Consider the following 22,885-nt stretch of genomic DNA (forward strand, 5'->3'; position numbering starts at 1 on the left):
AAGGCCAAATACAACACCAAACATACTTGTCATAGGTGACTCCATAGTCAGACACACTGACGTCCCACTCACCAGGCTGAACAAGGAGAGGGTCACAGTAAGCTGCCTATCGGGTGCTAGAATCCGCCACATAACACAAGCACTCGGGTCACTCCGCGGCAAGTACAAATATGACACAGTCATTGTCCATGCTGGTGTGAACGACCTGAGACGTACCTCCCTGGACTACATGAAAACAGACATAGAGGAGCTCTCTGATTATGTAGCCCAGGCAGGTATGACCCTAACCCTGAGCAGTATCCTTCCTTCACCAAGAATGATGCCACAATATAGAGACAAGATGATCAGCTTTAACAATAGGCTTAATGTCTGGTGTCATTGAAAGGGGATCCAGCGTCTGTCTGCCTGGGATGACATGCTTGACAAGCCACGCTGCTTCGCAAGGGACGGCTTGCACCTGTCACCCCTGGGATTCCGGATATTGGCTAAGGCTCTTGCCACCCCCATAGTGCCTTTTTTAGGCAAGGCTCAAATTCTAAACCTACCACCCTAGAAAACAAAAATGGGAAGAAACTGAGGGTAATGCTGCTCAATGCCAGAAGTCTAAATCTCAAAATGCACGCACTCGAGGCCCTTCTCAGTATGGAGAACATCGATGTCTGTGCTGTAACTGAAACCTGGTTCAATGCTCCTGAGAGCACCCCGGCACTATTAGGTTTTACCTCATATCATGCGTTCCGGCCCCAAAACCCGGACCACACCACAAAAGGAGGGGGTGTATCCATATTCATAAAGGATACCCACACCTCCAGGTTGGTGGCAACGCAAGAAGCTTCTGAAACCATCCAGGTGCAACTAACCATAGGCAAAACTGCTCTACAAATTGTAGCATGCTACAGGCCACCCTCTCAAACTCAGGAACCCCACACAGCCTTCCTGAAGACACTGGAGAGTATAAATGTATCTCCAAACACCATCATATTGGGTGACTTCAACTACCCGAATATAGACTGGGAACATTACTCAAGCCCTAACTTTCTAGCCCAACGGTTCCTGGAGTTCATAAATTCAAATGCCATGGAACAGCTAGTCACTGTTCCCATGAGAGGAGAAAATATACTAGATCTCATTGTCACAAACATGGGGACAAAATGCTCCACACCGAAGTATATCGCTCATTGGTGAGGTCTGATCATAAACTAGTCTCAGTGGAGATCCACATGCGGCGCCCACGCCAAACAGAAAAGACCATAGTGAAGAACTTCTCTAAAGCAAACTTCACACTACTCAAGACTGGTGTGGTATCCTTCAAGGCCCCTGAGCCAGTGGAAACCACAACCCAAGCTGCGGAAGCCCTTACAAATGCCTTCTATGAACACCTCCAGGACTGCATGGATCAGGCAATCCCAAATAAAACCAAGACTCTTTCCACAAAGGGCAAACATCCAGTCTGGTGGACCCCAGCCATTAACAAACTTTACAATAAGAGGAGAAAGCTATTACATGATAGAACAAAATCCATAAAAGGGAAGTCACCCCTGATCATTATTAGTAAAAAAATATGAGCACTCATAAAATCAACTAAGGCCAATTTTGAGAGAAAAATTGCCATGGATTCAAAGGACAATCATAAGGCCTTTTTCAGCTATGTTAGGAACCTGGGTGGAAACTCCCAGATATGCTCAGAATTAGTCCAAAATGATACAAAAATCACTGAACCCACAGACATTGCCAACATACTGGCAGACAGGTTCAGTGCAAACTTCACCCCCCTCTCCCCTTCTAAAGGAGAGATAACTATCCCAGCCGAGTGTAGCCTCCCGGACATCTCAAATGCGCAGGTGAAAGCTGCTCTCTCTAAAGCTAAAAACACAGCATCAATGGGACCGGATGGTGTCCCCAGCTGTGTGCTACACGAGCTAAACGAGGAATTAAACCTGCACATAAGGCAGCTGTTTAATCTCAGCCTTACCACAGGATACGTGCCCAAGGAGTGGCGTACGGCAACTGTGGTCCCACTCCACAAAGGCGCCTCACGGACCCTGGTAATTACCGCCCCATAAGCTTAACAAGTCTAGTCTGCAAAGCTATGGAGAGGATCATAATGGAGCTCATAAACAAAGATATAGGGGACTTGCAGACATTGGACCCGACCCAGTTTGGCTTTGTCAAGGGAAGATCATGCCTTTTGAACTTGGTCGACTTCTTCAAACAGTCACCAAGGCCATTGATGAGGGAAAGGCAGTCCATACAGCCTACCTTGACCTTGCAAAGTCTTTCGACACAATACCCCACTCGGGTATTGTAGAAAAACTTACCAGCTTAAATGTAAACCCATATGTCACAAGATGGGTTGCAAACTGGCTTAAGGACAGAACCCACAGGGTTAGAGTTGCTGGCGCTGTGTCAGACTCCAAGCCGGTCACAAGTGGTGTCCCACAGGGCTCGGTCCTTGGTCTCTATTGTTTGGCATCTACTTCTCAGAAGTACAGGCCAACATGGGAGGACTTTGGCTGACAAAGTTTACAGACGACTGCAAACTGGGCGCCATAGTGGAAAGTGCATCGGACACGGATATCCTTCAGAAGGGACTCACGGAAACAGATAGCTGGTGCCAGAGCCATGGCCTGAAGTTAAACGCCAAAAATGTATAGTCATACCCTTCGGGAAAAACAAGGTAACCCCAAGCTACCATATAGGTGGCAATCCACTAAGCACAGAAGAGGTTATCAGGGACCTGGGGACCCAGGTTGACAGTGGCCTTTCTTTGACACTCACATTGCTAAAGTGGTTAGAAAGACCTTCTACATTGCCCACCTGATCATGAAGGGATTCACATCCAGATCTAGTGAGGTCATTGTTCCCCTGTACTCTTCACTTATCAGACCAATGATCGAGTACAATGCCCCATTCGGGATGTATCTCACCCGACATCTGCAGCAATTGGAGAGACCCCAAAAGTTCCTCACCAAAAGGATAAAGGGACTCCAAAATCTGTCATTTGCTGCCAGATTGAAGAAACTCCAGCTCTATTCAGTCGCATACCGTCTGCTCAGAGGTGACATGTGCCTGACATACAAGGCCATGTCCAACCCGGAATTAATGGACATGCTCCACCTCAAAAATCCAAATCCACCAAAACCACTAGAGCAAGTGACTTAAACCTTAGCACGGATATAAATAGGACGTGCTGGAGGGATAGATTTATCACTCAGAGACTCCCTATGCTGTGGAATAAAATCCCGGTCCATGTGAGGCAGAGCACCTCGCTGACTCTGTTCAAGAGAAATCTAGACCTGTGGATGGGAGATCATAGGTTTACCCCGGGAATCATCTCTGTGTCACTGCTGGACAGAGGCACAACAAACTAATGGGCACAGTATTTTTTCATATAAGGGGTGGCGTAAGCCACAAAAATTTGGGCTAGGCTTATAAATGCCTTAGGGCAGATAGCCTAGTATAAACCTATGAACCTATGAACCTATGATTTGATTTTTAAAATGTATTGATTATATGAACTTTTTATAAGTACTTTAGATATTTATGAGTTTTTAGAATAATTACTTGAGGGTATAGTTTAAGGTTTTTATGTGCATTTGTTCTATTTAACAGATACTAGATGAATGGTGATTGACTGTGTTTTAAATTAATTATTAGTCAAAGAAGATGATTGGTAGGCATTAATAACTATGCAATATTTGAATCCTGTTCCAGCATAGTTTTTTATGTCTGAAGAAGCGTTCAACAGAAACGTGAAAATGTTTGCATACTTAATGTCCTGTTGAGCTGAGTTTATACGGTGTGTTATTATAGCAATAACCCACGCCTGTGTGTGGGTAATGCGGGATTTACCCACGGTTGGCATAGTTTGGTCCTGAGGGTGAAGCCCGAGGGACCAAACAAAGACAACCGTGGGTAAATCAAGCATTACCCACACCCAGGCGTGGGTTATTGCTATTATACTATGACATTATTTAAGAAAATAAATAATTACTTTTCTTAAATAATAGCATTGTATAATGCTTCTTTGCTGCCCTTCCACAGCTGTCTGGTATCAGCGGCAGTTCTGATGTACTACACATGCCTACGCAGTACATCAGAGCTGTGGCCAAAAGCAATGGAGAAAGCAAGATCTCCGTTGCTTTTTACTGTTTCGCTGTGTTAAATGGGTTTAACATAGCGAGACAGCTTTAAAATAAGCAACGGACATCTCTGTTGCTTATTTTAAAGCTGTCTTGCTATGTTAAACCCATTTAACACAGCGAAACAGTAAAAAGCAACAGAGATCTTGCTTTCTCCGTTGTTTTTTTTTTTTTAAACCTGTCTCGCTATGTTAAGTGATTTTCGAGTGGGAGTAAAGAGTAATAATTTTGTTTTTTTTTTGCATTTAGGAGGAGGCAGTGTTGCATGAACCAATTTTCAACGGTGTTAAATACAGACTGGGTAAGGGTGTGGAGTGTGGTTGGGGAATTGGCGGAGCAGATTAAAGTAGAGTCATCAGCATACTGAATGCAGGTGGCTTGAGGAATTGTAGTGTTTAGGTCGTTGATAAACATTGAGAAGAGAAGAGGGCCTAGTATGGAACCTTGAGGTACTCCTAGGTTTATGGGGAGGGGAGTTGACAGCACATTGTCCCAGAGGACTGCTTGATGATGGTTTTCTAGGTAGGATTTAAACCAGAGTAGTGCCTGTGTGTCTAGTGAGTGGGCTTTTAGTACCTCTAAAAGCAGATTATGGTTGACCATATCGAAGGCTTTTGAAAGGTCAATAAACAAAGCTGGGGAAACGGTGTTATTGTTCTGATTTTTGTTTATAGAGTCAGAGAAGGATAGCAGGGCAGTTGATGCACTGTGGAATGGTCTGAAACCATGTTGGCAGTTGGCACATGGAAGCAGTAACTACTAAATCTAAACTATCAAATATAATTACTCCAGAAAAAGATGTGTCATCCAAAAGGCAAAAAACAAATAAAACACAGACAGAAATGACTAAACTAGCCCTCAGATCAAAGCAAGAACAAACATTAACACTAGAAGACCTTAAAAATGCCTTGCAACAACTGCAATCTAAAGTACAAGGATTCTCAAGCAAACTATCCACTTTCAGCTCAAATATGGATCAAATCATGCTCAGATTAGAACAGAATGAGGCAAAAATCATGGACAACGAACTGAAAATAAGAGACCTGAATAAAAGTATGCAAGCTGGTGCAAAAAAATATTTCAGAACTGCAACAAAAAGTCTTGGACTTAGAAGCTAGAAACAGGTGTAATAATCTCATTATCAGAGGGATTCCAGAAACTGGAAAATACTCGGCTAAATACAATTATTAAAAAAATACTAAGCACACTACTGCAGGATAAAGAACTTCTGGAGGCTATAACAATAGAGAGAGCTCACAGATCCATAAAACACTCACAAAGCACAGACTATCCAAGACAGATACATGTCAGGATTCTTAACTCAGCACATGTGCAAATAATACTCTCTGCATACAAAACCAAGAAGATCCACACTTGGAGAGGACACAAAATTACTATAAATCAAGATCTTCCTCTAGAAGACAAACAAAATCATCAGATGTGTAATAAATATTGTGCTAACTTGATAGAAAATAACATATGCTTTCAGTGGAAATATCCTGCCACACTAATTTTCTACCATAATGAAAAATTATCCATTGCTACACCTGAATAACCAAAAGTCACCTTTCTTTGCCTCTGCAAAATGGATCCAGCATGAAGGAAAACAATCTACTTTTACTGAAGCATCTAAATGACACCCTATTCAATTCTAGGCTAAATCCTGCTTATTTTGACTTCTTCCTGAGGTAAAAAAGGTAAACTGTCTTTTTTTCCCTTTTTTGAGCAGGCCATGCGGTCCGTTAGTGCTGTAACATTCCAGTACCCACAATTCCATTCAGCTACAAGCATCTGCAACAACCTTTCACCTTTCAACTCATTTCATCACCAAAATGACTTGGGAGCCCCAGTGCATTACTGGGAATGGATCTAAATGGCTAAAACGTGTCACAAGTACAGTTTTGTACCTAAAACTCCATTTTTTTCTGAAGACAAAACCTCAATATAGATAGTAATATACTCAGACTGCTTGCTAAGCATATTAACTACATTTTGTTTAGCAAATGGAAGTGAACAGACTTTGAAATACTCATTTTAATTTTTGAAATTTGGGAAGTTAATTGCTGTTTATTTAAATGTTTACTGCAGAGTTATTTCTTGTAATGAAGGTAATTAACCATTTTAAACTGTTGATTTTTGTGTAGTATAATATCTGCTCTTCTCACCTGTATTACTAGGTGAAATCTTCCTATAATCATCTTATTATGTGTATATATTGCTGAGTTATATATTTAAAGAAGAGTTTGATTATTATAGTAGATAGCAGCTGCGTACATACATGTGTTGCTGTAAAATCACTTTTGATTATGGTATTATTCCTAAAGCAGGCTTGTTCTTTTGGCTAAATACCTCAATGTATGATATGAAAACTGAACTGTGTATTTTTCTTTAGGAAAAAGGAATAGAGTCTCCAAATATAGTATAGCTGCCTTATTCTGTTAGATCATTTTATTTTTGCTGTTTTAGTTTAACAATCCCTTATATATAAAAGAGGCAATAATACTAGAAGGACAGATATATGTAACAAGCATATATCAAAGAAGTGTTCTAGAAACAGTATTATTTTGTTGTTAAAATAGCTAGTAGTAATATTCAATATCGCCTCTAATTCCTTCTCTTTGGTCTTTATATATTTGGCTCATAAGACTATATCATATTATGGCTCATAAGACTATATCATATTATTTTATAGTTAGTCATTTCTTTGTATGTACAGATGCACCTTCTGACTTGTTATAGCTATTTATATAAAAAAATAGTCACATGGATGTTTCTTATGGCTTCAGAGGTCTCAACCAAAGTCCTAATGGTTGTCAGTAAAATTCCTAGTATATCTTGTTTACCATAAGGTTATCCAAAGTATTCTGTGTATATTAACTAATATACTATATATGTTTACAATTTGGTCAGATATTTACTCCTAGATCCTGAATATAGGTATACGGACGCTGCTACTCAGAGTAGATACATATGGTTGTGTATGTTTGGAAATTAGTAGCTTTGATATCCCTCTGCTCCACAAGATCTTTACCCAAATTCAGTTTCAAATACCCTATGATTTTTAAAATATACTTTTACCCAATGTTACAGAGGGATGGATGGTTAGGAACTCACGGGGGGGTGGGGGGTGGGAGTGAAGAAGTCACTATACAGAAGATATTAACTAACACAAATAAACATCACTATCTTTTTATGTTATTAATTGCTTATTCTGCTTTATTAACAACAATTAAGAGTTATTTCTTAAACTCTTAGAAATGATATATTTAGATTCTTGGAAAGTTATGGGGGTTTCAGACAAATGTATAAGGAAACTAGTCATGCATATGGTATACCAGAGTAAATCAATGATAACCTTCCTTCAGGAAACTCACTTGGTCATGCAACTTTGGGAAACAGAAAGGAACCACCTGCCAACTGAGCTTTCTACTATCTCTTCCACATATCTTTTTAAAAAACATTTCTAGCTGCCACACTAGTGGTTCCTCTCACCACTCGACCTGACCAGCTGGAAGTATGATGTGTATACAAAGCCTTTCTAAAGGCTTTACTCAGCCTTCAACCACAAGTGTTCGGGTACGCACAGCCTTTCTCAAGGCTTTACCAGTAGCTCAGCTTCTTCACCGACATCCCACCATACCTGTATTAAGGCAGCCTACCTGGTCATCCATTTGTTCTTGGCTTCCCCTAGGCTATTTTATTCGTGGACATTTTTCCTCCTCTGCATAGGAGCTTAAATACCCTTGTCCCACAGACAATCATTTTCCTGCTAAATATTAGTGACTGTAGAAGCACTAATAAAAATCTGCTGTACAGCCACGACCTTTGTAGGGCTCTTCCTGGTTAAGTCCCTGCCCCCTTCAAGACTTGCAACCAATTGATCTATGATTTACAACACTCAGACTTAACAGGGAATAACTCTGCCTGCAGGTCTAGGTTGGTGACGTAACTGAATTGCTGTGGAAAAACTGGAAGTATTTTCTGCTTTTCCACTGCGATTCAGCAGGAACAAAAAAAGGGACATTTAAAGTCCCACTGCTTCACAGTGTGGGCAATGAGATGAGATAGCTCAATTCACGAGTGTCCCACTGACAACGGGAGGGTGGGTAACTGTAAATATAATCACATACATGCTTTTCAGGTTTTGGTTAGTTTTACCAGTATGAAAAGGTGGACATGAGACACAGCTCGCTAAATTAAGCCAGCTACTTCACAGGCAGGGACTAAGGGTGCTGGTGTCTCTATTTACATAAAAAATAAATATACTTCAAGGCTGGTCAAACAGGACAATGCACTTGAGCTGTCCATGTTCAAATCACCATAGGTATAATCCAATACCACTTTCTTGCAAACTACAGGTCCCCCTCTATGACCAGGAAACCCATAACATGTATTTAAACTTATTAGAAACATTATCCATCCAAACCCAATACCATATTCATGGATGACTTTAATCACCCCACTATTAACTGAGAATTCTATGTGACACCAAACATACAAGCCCAGAGATTCCTGGATTTTGTAAACACAAACTCCTTGGACCAGATAGTCAATACACCAACCAAGGGTGCAACCATACAGGATCTGGTCCTCACTAATATGGGAAAATGCTGCACACCCCCTACTATAATGCCTTCCCTGGTAAGGTCAGACCACAAAATGATCTCCTTTGAAGTAAAAATAAAACCTGGACCTCCAGCTAAACCCAGAATATTCAGGAACTATTCTAAGGCTAACCTCTTGCTATTAAGTGAGAACCTGGCAAAATGTCAAGCCTCCATAAAACCAGAGAACACTGATGCCTATGCAGAACTGTTCATAGAAACCCTGTTCAAGCATGTTAATAGCTGCATAGAGGCAGGTGTACTGACCAGGAAGAAGTACAGACCCAGGTTGATAGTAGTCTGTCATTCGACACCCATGTAGCTAAAGTAGTTAGGAAGTCCTTCTACATTGCCCACCTTATCATGAAGGGATTCTCATCTAGATCAAGGGAGGTCATAGTCTCCCTTTACTCATCACTCATCAGACCAATGATTGAGTACAATGCCCCATTCGGAATGTATCTGACCCGACACTTGCAGCAGCTGGAGAGGCCACAAAAGTTCCTCACCAAAAGGATAAAGGGTCTCAAAAATCTGTCCTATGCTGCCCGACTGAAAGAACTCCAGCTCTATTCAGTCGCACCGCTTGCTCAGAGGTGACCTTTGCCTAACATACAAGGCCATGTCAAACCCAGATTTGATGAATATGCTTCACCTCAAAAATCTAGATCCATCAGAGCCACAAGGGCGGAGACTTAAACCTCGACACGCTATTAATAGGACGTGCTGGAGAGATAGATTCATCACCCAAAGACTCCCTATGCTGTGGAACAAAATCCCGGTACATGTGAGGCAGAGCACCTCGCTGGCCTTGTTCAAGAGAAATCTTGACCAATGGATGGGAGATCGCAGATATACCCCAGGAATTACCTCAGTGTCACTGCTCGACAGAGGCACAGCAAAATAATGGGTATAGTTCCCCATACTAAAGGGGTGGCGTAAGCCACAAAACAATGGGCTAGGCTTATAAATGCCCTCGGGCAGATAGCCTAGTATGAACCTATGAACCTATGAACCTATGAACTCAAAAAAGAAGCCACCCTGGTGAAATCACAAAATCAATAGGCTGTTTAACAGGAGGAAGAAAATCATTGCAAAAACTAGGAGGTGCTGCACCAATCAGGATAAAAACACTCTCATCAAGCTAAACAAACAACACAGAGGACAAATAAAGTCTACAAAAGCCATAGTTGAGGTAGGTTTGGCCTTCCAGGCTAAGGACAACCACAAAGCATGTGTTAGATATGTCCACAACTTCAAAGGCAATAGACAATTATATGCAGAGCTTACTGTAAATGGAACCACCTATACTGAGCCAGAAGATATAGTAAACCTCCTAGCTGATAAATTTAGCTCCATCTTTACTCCTCTCTCCCCCTCAACCTTCCTTCAGGAAATATCATCAAATATAACTCCCATTACATTCACTAGGGGACAAGTCCTTAATGCTGTCTCTAAGACCAAGAACAGTGCATCAATGGGCCCGGACAATATCACAGGATGCCTTCTAAATAGCATCAAACATGACATATAAGGGCCTCTGGAATTATTATTTAAATGTAGCCTCCAAGCAGGCTTCATGCCTCATGAATGGAGAAAGGCATCGGTCATCCCTCTGCACAAAGGTGAGCTATCAACAGACCCTGGAATCTGCAGACCTATAAGTCTCACTAGTCTTATATGTAAAGCTGTGGAAAAAATTATCATGGAGATGGTCAACAGAGTTATAGTAAACCTCCCGACACTGGACCCAACCCAGTTTGGTTTCGTCAAGGGCAGATCATGCCTACTCAGCCTGGTAGACTTCTTTGAGAAGGTCACCAAAGCAATGGATGAGGGCAAAATCATTCACACTGCCTACCTTGACCTGGCCAAGGCATTTGTCACAATACCCCACTCTGGCATTGTTGACAAATTCAAGAGGTTAAGTATAAACCTGTATGTCTCCCGGTGGATAACCAATAGGCTCACAGACAGGACCCAGGAAGTTAGAATTGGATAGTTCACCTCTACAAAGTGACCATTCACAAGTGGAGTCCCTCATGGATCAGTCCTTGGACTACTCCTTTTTGGTATTTACTTCTCAGACGTCAAGGCCAATGTCAATGGTTTCTGGCTGACTAAATTTGCAAATGACTGCAAATTAGGAGCTGTCATTGAATCTTAAACTGACACAAATGTTCTCCAGAAGGGGCTGACACAGACAAACAACTGGTGTCAGAGCCATGGACTAAAACTAAATGCTTAGAAATGCATTATAGTATCCTTTGGGAAGTTGTCCATCCCTGTTAACTATCATATTGACAACACACCCCTTAGAGCTGAGCCAGTAATGAGGGACTCAGGGACACACATAGACAGTAATCTAGCCTTTGACCATTACATGTCTACAGTGGTGAGGAAATCATTCTACATTGCACAACTTCTATAAAAGGTATGGCTTCTAAGTCCAAGGAAGTCATTGTTCCAGTGTATTCGGCATTCATCAGACCTATTACTGAGTACAATGCTCCCCTTTTGTATGTACCTAACCAGGCATATCCAACAGCTGGAACATCCACAGAGGTTCTTCACTAAAATAATACAGGGCATAAGTAAAATGTCATACTCAGACCACCTCAAGGCCCTATCCCTGTATTCGGTCTCCTACAGGCTTTTGAGGGGAGATCTATGCCTGGCATACAGTACATTGTCAGACCCCGCTCTGATGGACCTCCTGCATAATACAAAACAAACAGCACCAGCATTACCTGTTCTGAAGACTTAAACCTTGCCTGTGATATAAATAGGACCTGCTAGAGAGATAGGTATGTATCTCAGAGACTACCCCATCTATGGAACAGGCTTCCCAGCCATGTGAAGCAGAGTTCCTCCCTAACCCAATTCAAGGGCAACTTGGACAATTGGATGGGAAACCAGGAATTCATACCTGGTTTGGCACATATGTCCCTAATGGACACAGGTAACCTGTAAATAGTTCATCTCCTAGGTACATGCTTACATTTGTCAAGGGTATCACAACTTGTCAGAGATTTAGGATGCATGGCTATGCTTAAAAAGGCCCTTGTGGTAGTTAGCCTAGTAAACATCTATGAACCTATGAACCCATTTCTACTGTCACAGTCAAAGATATTTCATGATAGTAGTGTTTTGTAGGTTATTAAAATCAGCATTATTAGCATTTACAAAACGCATATACTTTAGGGAGTCTGTTTTAGAGAAATCATTACCATTGTTTTTGCTTTTGTCATAAAACATTTCAACAATGTATTTTTAATTAAAGAAAATACTAAATCTATAAGACAAATTACAATTACTATAACAATCAAACTTTGAAAAACATTAGTTTCTATATTTCCAAAGAGCATTTCCTAACCAGCCAAATATTGTCCATTTTGTTTAATTTCTGGTTTGACTTTTGGCAGGGTCCTACATGTAATCAAAATTTTTTCTTCTTCATCATAGAAATCAAAAATATAAGAACAACAGTACTTCCTCAAGAGCAACCCCCCCAAGAAGCCAATATTATATCTAGAGCTAATCCATTTTGCAACACCATGGCCCTCATTTTAGTCATTTCTCTGTTAGCTATGCAAACATGTTGAGCAGTTTTATTAGCCATTTCAGTCAATATATGTGATAAAGCATTCAGTTCAGCTATAGTTCTATAGCTACCATAAAGCCGGTGAAAAAATGTCAGTACCTGTTCAGATGGGTCTACTGAACTTTTGTTTCTCAATTGGCCAGTTGGTAGAAACCAAAACATGCTGGATGTCTGGTATAATAAAACCTTCATAGCAGTACTCAAACAAATTAGTGGGGAGCCAGGGATAGACACAATCTTCACTATGTGATGATGATGAGTTAGTGTATTCAAACCTTGTCCCCAGCTGTATGATTTTAGTTTGAGTTCATTTGATATGTGTTCATGCTGAGTCATACTACATTTGCTGTCGTCTACATGAACAGTGTCCTGTCTTGCATAGCTGGGGTTTCCTGGAGTGGATACTTCGAGTTGAAAATATACCTTTTTTTGAAAATGCTGAAACATTATGTCAAGTTAGGTTTTTCTGAAACAACCCCTGTTCAAAATCAGTTTGAAGCACTGCAACCAGAGACACTGCAATCAGAATGCCTACTCTACAGTTTTCAGGCACAAATGCACAAACCCAACAAATGCTGATGTTACAATTTGCTGTATATTGATGCAGTACTTATAGAAAGAGGTGTTCCTTCGTCTCAGCTAGAGGAGGAGTCAGGACCATCAGGAGTGATGTCATCAGGAGCAGGCAGGGTATCATCCTTCACTTGTGTTGAAATAAGGCAGTTCTCCTTGCAGCTGGTAGCATGGATCCAAGTTGGTAGGCCAGCACACCAAACAACAGTATGAGATGTAAGAAGAATAAGGTATGGCCCCTTCCACCTGGGTTTCAGGGAAGACTTTCATTGAAAGATTTGAATAAAAACCTAATCTTCAGACAGCAAATCCCCCTGCACTCTCCATGCCCCTTGCCAATTATATACACCACCTCTGAGATCGAACAACAGTGCTGAAGGGGCAAATTCCCATTTTTGATATTTTGAGTTTTACATATTTTATTTTCAGTTTTTTTAACTTTAGATCTTATGACTTAGACCCAACAATGTGTTTCCTGCCACCCATATATGCCCATTGTAATCACACATCCCTTTCTTAAAGGTCCATTGGTAAGTACTAGGCTAGATGCCATTGTGGGCCATTTTAGGCCTATCCAGTTTCCCTTTTTTTTTCAAATTAACCTATCTCATCTGTTTACAGATTGGCCGTTCACATTCCATGATCAAAAATTATATATCACCACTAATGAGAATAAGTGGGGTCATACCAGAGATAATTTGAGGGAACCCATGCGTGGGATAAAAAATTGCAGAGCTGCCTCTGTCCATTAGTAGTACATGGGGTAGTCCTGGGGTAAAGTTCCTGTTTCACATCCAGAAATACAAGTTGTGTCTGAATATGGACAGGGATGCACTTTGTTTTATGTGGATAGGGAGTCTGTTCTAGAGCAACAGAATCCTCTGAAAGATATACCTATCCCTGAAAACTGTTTTGTTGATGTTGCTGAAGAGGGTTAGGTCCCTAGACTGAGTATTACTGATGACATTTGATTTTTGATGTGTCGTAAAATCATCAGTATTGGGTCAGAGGATGCCTTATATGCCAGACACACATCACCTATTAGCAGTCTGTAGGATACCACGTATAGTGACAGGGCTTTGAGTCAGTCTACATAGGACATGTTGTTTAGGCCTTGTATCCTTTAAGTAAAGTATCTCTGTGGGTGTTCCAGTTGTTTTATATGTCTGGATATTGGATGACCTAATGTGGGCTGAGTAAAGGGGAGCAATGACATCCCTAGGTCTAGATACAATCCCTTTGTTCAATAGTTGTGCAGTATAGAAGGACTTTCTTACAGCAATGGACACATGTTGGCCAAAGGTTAGGTCACTGTCTCCATAAGTTTCCACAACCCAAAATCCTTGGTCAATTCATAGGGGATTATTGTCATTGTGGTAGTTCCTGGGTAGATAACTTCCTAAAGGACACAGTAATGATTTTTTGGCATTTATTTCAGTCCATGAGTTTTGTACCAGTAATTTTATATGAGGCAAACCTTCCTGCAGGATTGCTAAGTCTTATAGGTTCATAGGTGTGTACTAGGATAATGGCCCTGGAGCCCTTACAAGCCTAACCCATAGGATTACCCTGGCATTGTACCACCCGACCTTAGTTTCCAATGCCTCTGGCAAGTAGAGCCACTGGAGTGATCCCTGGGGTGAATTTTCAATTTCTCATCCACTCATCAAGATTTCTCTTGAAGATGGCCAGTGAGCTGCTCTGTTTGACATGTATGGAAAGTCTATTCCATAGCATGGGCAGTCTCTGGGTTATGAACCTGTCCCTCCAGCACATTCTGTTGATTGTGGTAATGAGATTGAGGTCTTTGGAGCATGTGGTGCGGAGGGATTAGGATTTCTTTAGATGTAGCATTTCTAACAGAGCTGCGTCAGACATGGCTTTGTAAGTCAAGCAGAGATCGCCTCTAAGTAGGCTATATGAGACAGAGAATAGTTGGAGTTTTTTGAGTCTGCCCATATAGGACAAGTGTTTAAGGCCTAGGATCCTCTTTGTGAGGTACTTTTCTGGCCGCTCCAGTTGTTGCAAGTGTCTAAAGAGGTACATGCCATATGGGGCATTGTACTTGATGACTGGCCTAATGTGGGAAGAGTAGGGGAGACAATGACCTCTTTCTTCTTGCATGCAGAACCCTTCGTAATGAGATTTGCCACATAGAAGGACTTTCTGACCACAGTGGCAGTGTGGTGGTCAAAAGAGAGGTTGCTGTCAACCTGTATTTCCAGATCTCTTTTAACGACTTCTGTGTTCAGTGGACTACTGTTGATGTGGTAGTTCATGGGAACTGGGATTTTCCCAAAGAGGATGATGACACATTTTTTGGCATTGAGCTTAAGGCCATGGTTCTGACACCAGTTATTGGTCTCAGTGAGACCTTTCTGTAGGATGTCAACATCACTTGGGGAGTTAATAATGGCTCCCAGCTTGCAATCGTCTGTGAACTTTGTCAGCCAGAGTCTCTTCATGTTGGCCTGGACTTCCAAGAAGTAGATACAAAGCAGAAGAGGACCCAGGATTGATCCCTGTGGACTTCCACTAGTGGCTGGTTTGCAGTCGGACTTGGAGTCAACTACTTTCACACTGTGGGTTCTATCTGTGAGCCAGTTTGCACCCCCCCAGTGATATAGGGGTTTATGCCTAGCTTAGTGAGTTTTTCTATGATTCCTGAGTGGGGAATGGTATCAAAGGCCTTGTCCATATCAAGGTAGGCTGTATGAACCACCTTGCCTTCATCCAAAGCTCTGGTGACTGACTGAGAGAAGTCGACCAAGTTGAGCAGGCATGATCAACCCTTCACAAAACAGTACTGTGTGGGATCCAGTCTTTGGAGATTCCCTATATCCTTGTTTATTAGGTCCATGATGATGTGTTCCATAGCTTTGCATATCAGACTCATCAGGCTAATGTGGCAATAGTTCCCAGGGTCTGTAGTTGTTGCTCCTTTGTGGAGAGGGAAGGCTATAGCAATGCACCATTTGTTAGGGACAAAGCCAGAGGTGAAGCTGTGATTGAAAAGAGCACACAGGAGAGGTGCCAGTTCACTCTGTAGTTCATGTAGAACACATCCAGGATATTGTCAGGTCCCATAGATGCTGTATTCTTGGCCTTGGACAGTGCTGTTTTAACCTGTGCAGCAGTAATGCTGGGTGCCTGGCAATCTACTGGTATTGTGATTGGTCCTTTGGGGGGGGTAAAGTTGGCACTGAATCTGTTAGCCAGTATATTGGCAATATCTGCTGGCTTGGTATAGGAGGTACCATTGTGCAGTAGCTCAGAGCAAATCTGAGTATTGCCATGGGGGTTCCTTACCTAACTATAGAAGGCGTTGTTGTTGTCTTTACTATCTGTTGCAATTCTGTTTTCATAACTAGTTTTAGAGGATTTAATGAGGGATTTCAACTTTTTATTGAGACTGATAAGGGAGTTTTTCCAGCCTTGGGACTTCACCTTATTTCGCATTATTTTCCCCCTTCTGTTGTAGAGTTTGTTATGCAGAGGACCACTAGATCGGCTTGCTTTTTATGGAGGAGAGCATCTTGGTTCTATTGGGTATGGTGAGATCTATGCATTTGTGTATGTGTTTGTAGAGTGCATTGGTGTATGACTCGGCGGTCATGCAACTATTCTCCATTTGGATGGGTGCCACGAAGTTAGCCACCTCTGTTCTTAGCTTTGGAGATGTTTTTCATAGTGGTTACCTTTGTGGGGGGCCATGGGAGGGATGTGGATTTCCAAGGTGATTAGTTTGTGGTCAGATCTAACCAGGGAGGAGTTGATTACTGGTGTAGAGCAATGGTCGCCCATGTTAGTAATGACCAGGTCAAGTATGTTGCTACCTCTAGTGGGGGTAAGAATGAGCTGGTCCAGGGCATTGAAATTAATGAATTCCAAGAAACGTTGGGTAAGTGTATTGGTACAGGAGTAGTTTTCCCTAGTTAATGGAGGGGTAGTGGAATTCACCCATTATGAGAGTGTTAGGTCAGACCCTAATATTCTCTAGGGTGCTTAGGAACGTGGAGTGAGTGTCATGGGACATGGTTGGGGATCTATAACAGGCTACAACCTAAATCGCTGTCTTACCCAATGTTAGCTGCACCTGAAGTATCTCTGATGCGTTATGTTGGGCTACCAATCTGGAGGTGTGCACAGCCTTTATGAATATGGAAACACCACTGCCTTTGGAGCTTCAGTCGAAGTTCTGTGGCCGAAAGATGTGGAATGAGTTATAGCCTAGTAGTGCAGGGGTGCTTTCTCCTGCCTTGAGCCAGGTCTCTGTTACAGTACAAATGTCGATGTTCTCCATTTTAAGAAGGGGTTTGAGTGAGTGCATTTTGAAATTTAGACTTATAGTGTTGAGCAGCATGACCCTCAGATTACATTTGTTTGTAGCTGTTGCAGTGGTAATTCGATCTTTGTACACCACCTAAAAAAGGCTCTATATGGATGGCAAGAGCCTTGGACAGTATCCGGAAGCCCAGGGGTGACAGATGCAGGCTATCTCTGGCCAAGTATTGAGGTCTGTCAAGTCATGGTATTCTAGGCAGACAGATACTGGATCCCCACAGAATAACACCAGAAACATTGCCAATTGTTGAAATCAATCATTTTCTGCTTGTACTGTGGTGTCATTCTTGGAGATGGTAGGATGTTGCTCAGGGCTAGGGTTGTACCTACCTGGGCTACATAATCCGAGAGATCCTCCATGTCTCTTTTCATGTAGTCCAGGAAGGTACGTCTCAGGTCATTCACACCCACATGTACAATGACAGAGTCATATTTATACCTGTTGTTGAGGGACCTAAGTGGGTGCGTTATGTGGCGAATCCTGGCACCTGACAGGCAGCTAACTGTTACTTTTTCCTTATTCAACCTATTGAGTCACCTATGACTAGTGTGTTGGGCATGCTGTTTTGCCTTAGGGGCTTTGGTTGAGTGGCACACTGTTTAGGAGAGTTATGTGTCTCATAATTAGTGTTGTGTTATGATGGTCGAGTGCATTTCTGCCTTGGAGGTCTCTGCTGTTTGGGTAGATTTTTATTGAGAGCCTCCGTGAAGGTGGGTGTGTGGTTTGTGTTTTTATGTGAAGGCAGTGCTGGTGTGTGTTCTGGAGGGTTATGTGTTCCATGTGGTGTGGTGCAAGTGTTGACCTTCTCCTCTTGACCAGCTATTCCTGTCTTGGCTGGAGAGTGTGAGGCTTCCAGTTTGGATATATAAGTTGGGAGGTTAGAGGAGAGGGTTGTCAGTGTACTTGAGGCAGTAGCTACATTGCCTCAGGATGCCGAAGTTCACCAGGTTAATAGGAGAAATCACAGGGAACTGACCTTTAGACATGCCTGGAGGGGTGGGCATTAATAATAAGTACTGGAGCTGTTTCCTTATAGAACATTTAGTGCTGGTAGCATGTTTGTGTGCTACAATAATTACTACAGGAAGTCTGGTATGGTAAAGTGCTAGACTAATAAGCTAGTAAAAGTTCATGAGAGGAGAGAACATGCAGATCTAAGGAAAAATTGAAGAGCAGACTTTGGTACCTCTCTGAAGCTTACAAACAGTCCTGGATACAGAAAATCTGTATCTTGACTAGACTACTTACAGGAAAGGCAGGAAACAAGCACAACACAGGCTTTTAAACCAGAAATTTGAAAGAGATGGAAAAACTGCCCAAACAGCCAATAAACCTCAAATTCTGGGCCAGACACAACTCCTCTTGTGGTAGATAGGCTACTTAGTGCTTACCACTTCCACTGATAACCCAGAAGGCTTCCTCCAACACAGAAAGGTTTGTGGGGCTCAGAAGCTTACATACAGTCCTGGATACAGCAAATCTGTATCTGTGCTAGACTAGTTACAGGAAAGGCGGAAAAAGTGCAAATGTGGGCTTTTAGACTAGAAAGTTGAAGGAGATGGAAAAAACTGCACAAGTACAGTTTCTATGGACCCTTTGGCTAGAATTTACTTTCTGCGGCTCTTTTATGTATTTATGTTGCCTCTTTTTTCCTTGAATATGATAATGCAGGGGGGGGGGGAGTAAGCATGTTCTATGCACCCAAAGCATACATTGGTATAAATAAATATCCATGTTCAGAAAACCTGATAAACAACATTCATTTTTTGTTCTGGTACTTTAATTTCTAACACATTCAAAATGCTGTAAATAAAACAATGTTTGCTCATTTGTAACTGTTGCTTCCTTAACATTATTTATTCTTAGTTTTCACTTCATGGTTTCCTTCTTTCTTTCTTTCTACACAGTCTGTATGGACCCTTTGGCTAGAATTTACTTTCTGCTGGTCTTTTATGTATTTATATTGCCTCTTTTTCCTTGAATATGGTAATGCAGGGGGAAGTAAGCATGTTCTATGCATCCAAAGCATACAATGATATAAATAAATATCCATGTTCAGAAAATATTTAACAGAAAGATAATAATAGGACTTTGAAGCCGAGATAGGCATACTCTATAAAATTATTTAACACTGAACACTGAGAAAAGTTTAAACCTCGAAATGCTTAGAGTGTACAGGTATACTTTTTAAGTTCAGCATGCAGCCTAGAAGGTTATTGTAGATTGCTTCTTGGTCTACTCATGAATAGGGATCAGATGAACATCAGCCTTAGTTTGGTATTGTTATGGTCATCATAACATATGCAGTGATTTAACATGAACATATCTTTTCAAAGAATACAAACACATTACCCAGTACATGTAGTGTAAGGCACACTGGAGATGAACTCAGTACTCCATGGAGTAAAACGAGCACAGACTTGGTAAATGCCCTGCAGCTTTTACAGAACAGGGAAAAAATCAGCTACGCTCTGCCTTAAAAGTATTATTACACATGCATTAATCATCCTTCCTCTATAGAATGGGGCAGTACTGTCTTCACGTGCATCCTGTATGGAAAATCCTAGATGATAACACACCTACTGCTTTTACTACTCCTCTCTAATTTAGGATTATGATCTCATATTCTTAAGTAATGACTGGATGATAAGTAAAGGGATGAGCCATATGTCATGTATACAATGAGACTAAAACTGGTTCTTTTTTGTTTTGTCTAGTATTATATATCATGTGGGTCATAGTTCACTTTTATATGAAATTGCAATTTCAGACAACTCACTGACTCTGAGTAAGGATGGTAGTAATAGGTTTGTTATAAAGAATTTTCTTGCCTAATACCCAAATGGGCAGACACTGTATCTGCACAAAACTTAAATGAAAGGCAAGAATAAATAAAAAACATGCTTATTACTACAAAATCATAATGGAAACAATGCTTTTATTCCCAGTGTGACAGTAGTTTTCTGAGAACTGTTTTTTTTTCTTTATAATCTATTTTTAGCCCCCAAAAGCAGTGATTTGACAGCCTGGTACATCCTTTGACAACATTCAACAGAATGTCCAGCTTATCTTTTTACCCTTGGGCTATTGCTGGTGGGGAAAAAAATCCAGGAATGGATTGCTCCTTCTGAAGCTGGCCAGTGAAGAAGTTGAGCTGACATTTCATGCATCATCTTCCTCGATTCACTGGAGGATTTATATTTAATATGGCTCTAACTCCTTACCCAAGTAGTCTGTTATATGCACTGTCAAAGCACAGTACGCAATACTGGGCAATACTGGCCTACTAATGTGTGCATGTTTTCATGCTTTGATGCACACATCAATGCTGCATACAGTGCAAAGCCCGGCCTTGCAAGGCCAGATGCAGTACACATTCCTGTGCACCCTGGTTTTGTAATCTAAATTCCAACAGACAAACATCATTCTCTTGTAGTGGACCAGACCACTTGCTACCCTCCTGGAATGGTTGGGCTGACATCTGATATTTATGACAACATTTCATCTATCTAGTTTAATAGCTTTGGTGCTACTCAACTCCAGGCCATCAGAGTCACAATAGATATCTTGCCAGGTTCACTGGTATGTTGGCTACATAAAGGTAGGTTTATGGACTGATAATTGTAATACTGAGCAAGTAGAAAATGAAAGATCCATGATACAGACATACCATGGTCAAGAATCCTAAACAAGAAGGAAAAGTCTGCTGATTGGCTGCTATCTTTATTACACCAGTAGAGTATATACAAAATGAAGGGTGTGAGGCTGAATTTCAGAAACTTTCCTATACTACAACTCAGATGATCTGCTAGTTAGTAAGGTAAGCAGGAAGTATAAGCGTCACTGTCAGCCTGGAAACTAATTATATGGCTTCAGCTTCTGATGCAGTTGTGCTACAAGAAGGCTACTAAGGGATGCAGAACACTAATGCCACCTTTTACAAAAAAGAGATCAGATGCTCCGCAACATCTGTTGCAGTATAGTTAAAATAGACCAGTGCATAACAATAAGCAATGTTATTTCGAGGAACGCAGTCATAACAAAAATCACCCAATGCAGTAAAGGTGAGGTATATTACACCACCTATATATTCAATATTAAGAATTTTTTGTGTGAAATGTTTGATTTGCTCATTGACAGTGATTTGATCTTCCCTTATTTATAACACAATTAGGCAAGACAACTACTGTTCCACAGAGAGAGGATGAAGCATTAAGGAGGGAGGCCCTAAATCTGAGAAAATGACATTTAACAATCTAGAAACATGCAACTGTGCGATTAGTTCAGAAAAAAAAGAGGCCCATTAATCAAGAATTTACCATAGACCTGTCTCATTGTTACTTAAAAGATAAATGTAGAATGAAACTGCAAGTTTGATTTATGAAAATTTAAAAACTGCAGATCTGTTAAGGCTTTACATTCTGAAGCTAGTACAGCATTAGGCTTGCTGTATTATTATTATTATTATTATTATTATTATTATTATTATTATTAAAGTCACAAAGCATGTATAATACATTTTTGTGAAACAAAAGTCAGATAATTCTGATGTAGTGTGCTGTGAAGGCTTACAGCTCTGATCAGCACAAGGTGGGCATGAACCACCAGACTTGGTCTGCTCTGGTTCCTAAATCTTACATCTCTACTCACAGGCTGTCCTGATACCAGTAGTATTGAGCATTCTGTACTGTAACTATTCTGCTCTGCAACCACCTTGCATCTCAGTACTGTACCTACAAGTATTTATTACTCTCCAATCTAACTCATTAACAATGATTTGATAGTCGTAACACTTCACACAGTATATTAGGCTTTGCAGTTTGTGTAACTGGTGTTTAGTTTATGTTATTTACTTTGGCATACTTTGGTATTTCACATTGCATCTGCCTTGTTTTTCCATGACACATATACATTTACCCTAATCAAGGACTAACTAGATTTTTAACAGAATATAAAGATCACTGCATTTTATGCTTTTGTTTTGTGTGGCAGGTTTAGTCAAAATAATTTTCCCATCCAAATTTAAAAGCCAGCACCAAGAACTAACGTAAAGTAAGAAAAGTTCCAAAAAATACATATAGGACTGTTCTGGGGAGCAAGGAAGACCTATGTTGTCCAACAAAGTGCCCATAAGCTTCTGAGTGGTGCCAAAGTCTGCTCTTCAATTTTCCCTTAGATCTGCTAGTTCTCTCCTCTCCCGCACTTTTACTAGCTTATTAGTCTTTACCAGACTTCTTGTAGCAATTATTGTAGCACACAAAAGTGCTACCAACACTAAACATTCTACAAAGAAACAGCTCTAGTACTTATTATTAATGCCCATCTCTCCAGGCATGTCTAAAGGTAAGTTCCCTGTGCTTTCTCCTATTAACCTGGTAAACTTGGGCATCCCGAGGTAATGTAGCAACAGCCTCATGTATACTGACAACCCTCTCCCCTTACCTCCTAACACTCAGACTTGTGAGAGATGCACTTATAAATACAAATTGGAAGCCATGCACTCTCCAGCCAAGACCGGAATAGCTGGTCAAGAGGAGAAGGTCAACCCTTGCACCACACCACATGGAACACATAGCCTTCCAGAGCACACACCAGCACTGCCTTCACATAAAAGCAT

The sequence above is a fragment of the Protopterus annectens genome, chromosome 8.part0 (assembly GCF_019279795.1).
Source record: "Protopterus annectens isolate FY-2018-M chromosome 8.part0, PAN1.0, whole genome shotgun sequence".
Taxonomy (NCBI): domain Eukaryota; kingdom Metazoa; phylum Chordata; order Ceratodontiformes; family Protopteridae; genus Protopterus; species Protopterus annectens.